The 7,958-nt window shown below is 43.7% G+C and overlaps 1 pseudogene across 1 annotated transcript; it reads right to left on the bottom strand.

Annotated features, from left to right (window-relative positions):
- Window positions 1–6,057: 6,057 nt before the first annotated feature.
- LOC105358605 (uncharacterized) lies at window positions 6,058–7,367 on the bottom strand (annotated as a pseudogene). Its single transcript, XR_013647881.1, has one exon. The product of XR_013647881.1 is annotated as an uncharacterized LOC105358605 (transcript).
- Window positions 7,368–7,958: the final 591 nt, after the last annotated feature.

Raw genomic sequence — 7,958 nt, 5'->3', positions numbered from 1 at the left:
TCTTTCATAGGTATAGTTCTACAAAATAACAATATGATTTGATTTGAAGACATCAGACTCGCTGAATCCTTACCAGTCTTTGAATCTCTTTTAAAAACATACCTCCATAGGCGTGCTTTTAATGATTTTACTGGTTCTTAAATTTAAACTTATATTATTGATTTTAGTGATTTGACTGATTTTAACCACTATCACTGTTTTGTGTGTGTGCTGTGTTTCATTTTGTCGTACTGTATGCTGCTTTTAATCCTGCTCTTTTGTCTTGTGTTAATTGTTCAGCACTTTGTAATAATGATTTCGAAAAGTGCTATATAAATAAAGTTTAATAATTATGGATTAGATTTATCTGCACTTTTCCAGACGCTCAAAGCGCTTACAGTGTGTCCATTATTCATTCACTCCTCATTCATACTTGGTGATGGTTACCTACTGTTGTAGCCACAGCTCTCCTGGGGCAGACTGACAGAGGCGTGGCTGCAAGTTTGCGCCTACGGCCCCTCTGACCATCACCGGGATCATTCATGCACATTCACACGCCAGTGGAGCCACACTGGAGGCAAGGAGGGTGAAGTATCTTGCCCAAGGACAGAGCGACAAAGGGGCCGCTTGGTCACCAAAGTGACCTTCCATCATTGGACAACCTGCTCAACTGCCTGAACCCCTGCTGCCCATTATTATAGCGTTTATTATTATTGTTTATTATAATAATAATTTAACCAACAATAGTAAAAATAGCAACAACAGCAATAATAATACTGATATAATAATATTAATTGAACATAGATTGGATATTAATTTATTGATTGATTTGAAAATAAAACAAAAATAAATAAATAAATACAATCAAAAGTAAAAGAAGAAAAAAGAATGGAAATGGACACGTGTGTATGCATGTACAATAACCTACATACAGGCATACAGTTGTCAACATGGAACAGTAAAGTACATAATAATAAAACATACAATATTAATAAAAGAAAAAACAGCACTAGTGATAATGATAATAAAATAAATATATAAATAAATATATAAAACATCTTTAAAAGTGACAAGGTAGAGTTTAAGCTTACTGCAGCCTTCCCTTTAAAAATAAAATGAAACATAAAGAAATAAATACGACTATCTCACACCTAGGTGTTGTATGGGTTTGTGCGTCTGGGCCTGTCCTTGGACCGACCCCCACTTGGAACTGGGAGATGCATTTGATCAGAGGCATGCCTTTGATTTTATTTATTTATTTAATTTTCAAAAGGACATTTCATCGATCAAGTCCTCCATTGTATTTGGGGACTTTCTTTGAATAGCGGCTTGTATTTGAATCTGGTCCTGCCTTTGATAGGGTTGTTGTCTTTGAATGCTAGTCCAACTTTGACTATGTTCCTGTCTTTGGACAGAGGCCTGTGTTTGGACGAAGGCCTGTTCTGGAACAGGGTGCTGTTTTTGGACAGGTTCATTTCTTTAAGCTGAGGCTTCTATTTGCATTGGGGCAGGAATTTGGCTAGGCGGTTCTCTTTGGATCAGACGTCGTTTAGGAATCAGAACCTTTCTTTGGATGGGGGCTTGGTTTAGGTTGGAGGAATGTCTTAGAACGCTTGTCGAACTTTGACTATGTTCCTGTCTTTGGACAGAGGCCTGTGTTTGGACGAAGACCTGCTCTGGAACAGGATGGTGTAATTGGACAGGTTCATTTCTTTGAGCTGAGGCTTCTATTTGCATTGAGGCAGGAATTTGGCTAGGCTGTTCTCTTTGGTTCAGGCGTCGGTTAGGAATCAGAACCTTTCTTTGGATAGGGGCTTGGTTTAGGTTGGAGACATTTCTTTGAATGGTAGTCCGACTTTGACTATGTTCCTGTCTTTGGACAGAGGCCTGTGTTTGGACGAAGGCCTGTTCTGGAACAGGGTGCTGTTTTTGGACAGGTTCATTTCTTTGAGCTGAGGCTTCTATTTGCATTGGGGCAGGAATTTGGGTAGGCGGTTCTCTTTGGTTCAGGCGTCGGTTAGGAATGAGAACCTTTCTTTGGATAGGGGCTTGGTTTAGGTTGGAGACATTTCTTTGAATGGTATTCCGACTTTGATTATGTTCCTGTCTTTGGACAGAGGCCTGTGTTTGGACGAAGACCTGTTCTGGAACAGGGTGCTGTTTTTGGACAGGTTCATTTCTTTGGGGTGAGGCTTCTATTTGCATTGGGGCAGAGATTTGGCTAGGCGGTTCTCTTTGGTTCAGGCGTCGGTTAGGAATCAGAACCTTTCTTTGGATGAGGGCTTGGTTTAGGTTGGAGGCATGTCTTTGAACCTGTATGTGGGTAGGGTCCTGTCTTTTAATACAGTCCTTTCTTTGAAATGGGGCCTGTCGTTGACTCTGGTCGTTGCTTTGATAGGTGTTGTGTCTTTGAATGTAAAAGTTTCTTTGAAAGGTACTCTGTCTTTGAGTTTGTTGATGCCCCTGGATAAATGCCTGTTTTTGAAAATAAGTATGTGTTTGGTAAGAGATCTGCAATTGGACAGGGTGGGGACTGTGGGCTGAAGCCTGTTTTTGCATTGTCCTGTGTTTTTCCTCTGTGGCCTGTCTTTGGATCTGCCAATGTCTTTTAATAGGGACCTGTCTTTCAATCTGGTAATTCCTGTGGTAGGTGTTGTATCTTTGATTGTGGTCCCTCCTTTGATAGGTGTTGTATCTTTGATTGTGGTCCCTCCTTTGATAGGTGTTGCATCTTTGATTGTGGTCCCTCCTTTGATAGGTGTTGCATCTTTGGTTGTATGGCTGCCTTTGATAGGTGTTGTATCTTTGATTGGGGTCCCTCCTTTGATAGGTCTTGTATCTTTGATTGGGGTCCCTTCTTTGATAGGTGTTGTATCTTTGGTTGTATGGCTGCCTTTGATAGGTGTTGTATCTTTGGTTGTGGTACTTCCTTTGATAGGTGTTGTATCTTTGATTGTGTGCCTGGCTTTGGATAAACACCTGTTTTTGAACAGGGCCTTTTGTATGCACTGAAGATTGGATTTTACCTTGTATCTTATTTTTAACCGGGTCACCTATTTTTAGAAGGGCCATTCTATCACACAAATCATCCATAATAGAAGGGGGACTCATTCTAGGTCTAGCTGCTGAGGTATCAGCCACAGGTGAATTCCAGACAGTTTTAGAAGAACTGATTTGGTCACGAATATTTGCTCTGTAGCTTCGTCTCAACATTTCACTTGTTCTTTCTTCTTTTGTGTACACGGGTTCACTGATTCCTCGGAAACGAGCAAGTAATTGATCCTTGCTAAATTTACGCTGAACCCACTGTTTGGAAGAATTCTTGTCATTGATTGAATCTATGTTTCCAAAACTAAAGGAGAACACATTCTGGGTGTCCACTTTGTTCTTGGATGTTGCCGTTCCTTGGTTTGAAATCACAGCTGGGTCAATTCTTCGGAAGTGAGCCAGCAGCTGAAATCTGCAATCTTTGCGGTGAGCCCAAAGTTCAAAGGATCTCTTGGAATGGATAAAAGAGCAATACTTAAAATGGAAGGAAAAAGCTTTGGCGCCTGAAATCTTGGTCAAAGTTAATTCAGGCATGAATACTTTAGGGTTATTCATCTTTTTGCTTTGATAACTCAGAAAGAACTCAAAAAAATTCACTGTGCGAAACGTGGGTCTCTACTGGTGAAAGGTTCACTTAACTGCTAAGTTAGGATTATTTTTCCTGACTTTCAAAGATCTATAAAGGGAAAAATCTGATTTGGTAATATGAGCAAAAATTACATCACTGATGACATCATAGTGTTAGATTATTATGTCAGATGATGATATCAGATGACATGACTAATGATGACATCACTGATCATGACGTAATAAAGACATCAAACAAACAAAAAGACATTTAAATATATATAGATATATTGAACATAGATTGGATATTAGTTCATTAATTAAATGAAAATAAAACAAAAATAAATAAAAACAATCAAAAATTAAAAGAATAAATTAGAATGGAAATGGACACACGCATATGCATAAAAAATAGCCTACATATCCAAAGAAATTCCTTTAGACATGAACAATTTCTGTAACTAGATACAAAACACTGAAAAAGTTTTTATTCTATGACTGTAACAGCACTAAATAATGATGATAGCTGCTCCTATTTGAAGAAGAAGGGAGAAGTGTGTGTGATGGTGGGTTAAATGGTGTTTTTGGTTCTTTCTATATTGTTACATTTTTAATGGATTATTGTTTATTGAGTCACTATTTAGTTTACAGCTTATTGCTTTTAATATCAATTTGGCTGAACAAAAATTTGGATTTCAGCTGAACATTTGGAGATTTTTAACAACAATAAAGAAATCTATTCTATCCCACCACTAATTGATATCCAACAAAAATGTCATTTACAATAAAAACTATTTTCTATTTTTACATATAATTTAGGCACTGTATTCTTTTTAAATCTTCCTAACACAAAGTTTATATCATACAGCTGTGAGGATGGAGAGAAAGACGAGAAAAGAGAAAAAGAATCAGGACAGATGGAGGAAAGAAACAGGCTGGTCTTATGGTGGAATTTCAGGGCAAAGCCAGTTAATACCACGTTTTGAAATAGTATTCTTCATTCAGAGGTGGTTTTACCCTGAATTACTCCCTGTCCCATCACTTTTTAAAATGGCAACTGTTGAACCCATCCTGAATAAACCTAGTTCAGATCCCAAATTATTCATTAATCTCCGTCCAATCTCTAACCTTCCCTTCTTTCATAAATGCTTGAGAAAATAGTTGCCTCCCAACTCAATGATTATTCAGAACATAATAATCTTCTTGAACCTTTGCAGTCTGGTTTCCGCCCCTCTCACAGCACTGAAACGTTAGGTTAAGAACTTGACCCCGGTTCTCTGAAACATGAGTGAGGTATCTCACTATGGGACACGCCCCCTGCGCTGTCCCCCAGAAGTTCTTTTACATTACGCCAGTCTTGACTGGCAGACAGAAGGTGACGTCTGCTCTCAGGAGGCGGGACTTTATCCTGGTATAAGAGCCTGACGCCATCTTTTCTCCTCATTCTAAGTAAGCGCACCCCTTTCGCTCCAGGCAAGGAGGGGGATCTGGTGAGATACCTCACTCATGGGTTAAGTTCTTAACCTAACGTTCTCTTGCAACATTCGTTTCGGTATCTCACTCTGGGATGTAGAGACTCCCGTTTTGCCAGATAAGCTTACCCCGAAGACCAACAGAGAGCAGGTGTAGGTGTGGACCCCACACCTAGCACTGCGTGAGGCACCCCTGGTCTAGTGACATCCAATCTATGAAATCTGATGAAGGTGTGAGGTGTAGCCCAACTGGCAGCCGTGCACACGTCATCCAGAGAAATGCCATGAAAAACTGCCCATGATGATGCCATGAAACGAGTGGAATGAGCGCGCAGGCCCGCCGGGGGTGTTAACCCCTTGCTTTTATAAGCCATGGTTATAGCGCCTACAACCCAGTGTGACAGGCGTTGTTTGGTTATGGGCTTACCTGTGTGAGGAGAAGCCCACGACACAAACAGCTGCTCAGATTTTCTGAAGCCAGCAGTCCTCTCCACATACATGCGCAGCGCCCGCACAGGACACAGTGTGTGAAGCCTCCTGAATCCTCCGTCGAGGAAAAAGGAGGCGGGTTAAATGCCAAAAACTCAATGGGGTGGTAAGGTATGGCAGGGTTGAAAACTTTGGGCGTAAATGCCTGATTCAGTTTCAACAAAACCTTAGAATCCCCTCTGGAGAACTGCAAACAGGACGGGTGAACTGTCAACGCATGGATTTCGCTTACTCGTTTAGCAGAAGCTAGTGCAATAAGCAGAGCTGTTTTAAAAGAGAGCGCTTTGAGGTTCACCTGTCTCAGTGGCTCAAACGGTGCGCACGACAGTGCGTCTAGCACCACCGGTAAATCCCAAGGAGCAACAAGGCTTTTCGACACCGGTCGGAGCCGACGTGGACCCCTCATAAACTGACAAATAAGCGGATGCTGGCCCACTGTTTTGTCATTAAGACCTATGTGACAGGCGGATATGGCCACCAGACACACTTCAATGGTGGAAAAGGACAAACCTTTTTCAATCAGTTCCTAAAGGAACGATAGAATGACTGGGACGGGGCTCTGGAAAGGCACTACGGCCATTTTGCGCACCATGCCTCAAAAACACCCCATTTGGCGCTGTAGGCGGAGCGAGTAGACCGCGCCCTGGTACTCTGGATCGTGTCCACGACATTCTGTGGGAGTCCCGCTGCCATGAGATTTAGCCTCTCACGGGCCAGGCCCACAGAGCCAGGCGTTCCGGATGAAGGGGAAAAATTTCCCCGCGGGCCTGCGACAGGAGGTCCCTGCGTAAAGGCAGAGGCCACGGTTGGTTGTGCAGCATCTGAAAGATGTCCGCTAGCCAGTGTTTCCCGGGCCACCAAGGGGCTAAGAGGATGAGAGACTGTTTCCCCTCTCCAACACTGGTGAGGGTAGGGGCAATCAACTCCAACGGTGGGAACGCATACAGAAGTCCACCCCCAGGGGGGCGCTCTGGTCCGTCGGACAGTAGAACATCTGACACTGAGCGTTTTCCGCTGATGCAAAAAGATCGACCTCTGCTTGACCGTAAATGCTCCACATCTGGGCTACCACCTGGTTGTGGAGCTTCCATTCCCTGTAACGTGGGTTTCCTCTGGAGAGCAGGTCGGCTCCCCGGTTCATTATCCCCGGTACATGGATGGCCCGCAGCGACAGAAGTCGGGAGCTGCTCCACATAATCAGTCTGTGTGCTAGCGTGTGCAACTGCAATGAGCGCAGCCCTCCTTGTCTGTTGATATAAGCCACCACTGTGGTATTGTCGGTCCTGACTAAAACATGGCGCCCTTTCAGGAAGGCTAAGAAATGTTTCAGTGCAAGAGACACCGCCAAGAGTTCCAAGCAGTTTATGTGAACTGATTGCATGTGAGAGCCCCACAGACCGTTCACCATCCTGCCCTCGTGAGTGGCTCCCCAGCCTGTCAGGGAGGCGTCTGTGGTGATCACCTGTCTTGTTTGCACGGTTCCCATGACAACCCCCGTGGTAAGGAAAGAGACATCCCTGCACTTGTGTAGGGCGAGAATGCACGTCACCGAAGCAAGCACCCGCTGGTGACCATGGTGGGTGGGGCTCATGGTTGCGACGGCGGCCTCCTTGCATTTCACAAACCCCCGCGGACTCAGTGAGAGTCCGAAAGGGAGCACTAAAAATCTGTAAATCTTCCCTCGAAAGGAAAATCTGAGATACTTTCTGTGAGGGGGGTATATAGGGACGTAAAAATATACGTCTTTCAAATCTAAGCATACCCCGTTTTGGGACCAGGAAGTATCTGGAGTAGAAACCACTGTGCGCCTGCTCCGGTGGCACTAGCTGAATGGCTCTTTTGTTTTGCAGTGTTTTGATCTCTTCCTGCAAAATGCGTGCGTTTTGCCCCCTGGCCTGCAACTGCAGTATACCATTGAAAAGGGAAGGGGGGGTTGCAAACTGGAGCCTGTAACCTTTGGTGACAGTCCTTATGACCCAGTCTGGCGACCCGCAGTGTCGCCATTGCTGTGTTTTGTCCGAGAGCGGGCAGAGCAGCTTCCGCGTTGAGACACTGGTGGGCGGGGATAACGCAAGGGCTCCCTCCTGTGGCCTCATGTGCAGCCGTGCCGCACCCACTCGGCTTTTTTGTTTTGTTTTATTGTCAGTAAAATTGATTACTGTAACGCCCTGCTTGCTGGTCTTCTGAAAACTAACATTAAGAACCTTCAGCTCCTCCAGAAAAATCCCTGCATTGGCTCCCCATATGCTTCAGGATTGATTTTAAGATATTTCTAACAGTTTTTAAATGTCTTAACGGTCAGACCTTTTAGTAAAATATGAACCCTCGTGGAACCTGAGATCCTCTGGCACTTAACCATTCAACCGGTAAAAACCAAAACCTACGGAGAGGCTGCCCTTCAGC

Source organism: Oryzias latipes, chromosome 15 (genome assembly GCF_053564925.1).
Source record: "Oryzias latipes strain Hd-rR chromosome 15, Olatipes_Hd-rR_3.1".
Taxonomy (NCBI): Eukaryota; Metazoa; Chordata; class Actinopteri; order Beloniformes; family Adrianichthyidae; genus Oryzias; species Oryzias latipes.
This window is presented reverse-complemented; position numbering and strand designations above follow the sequence as displayed.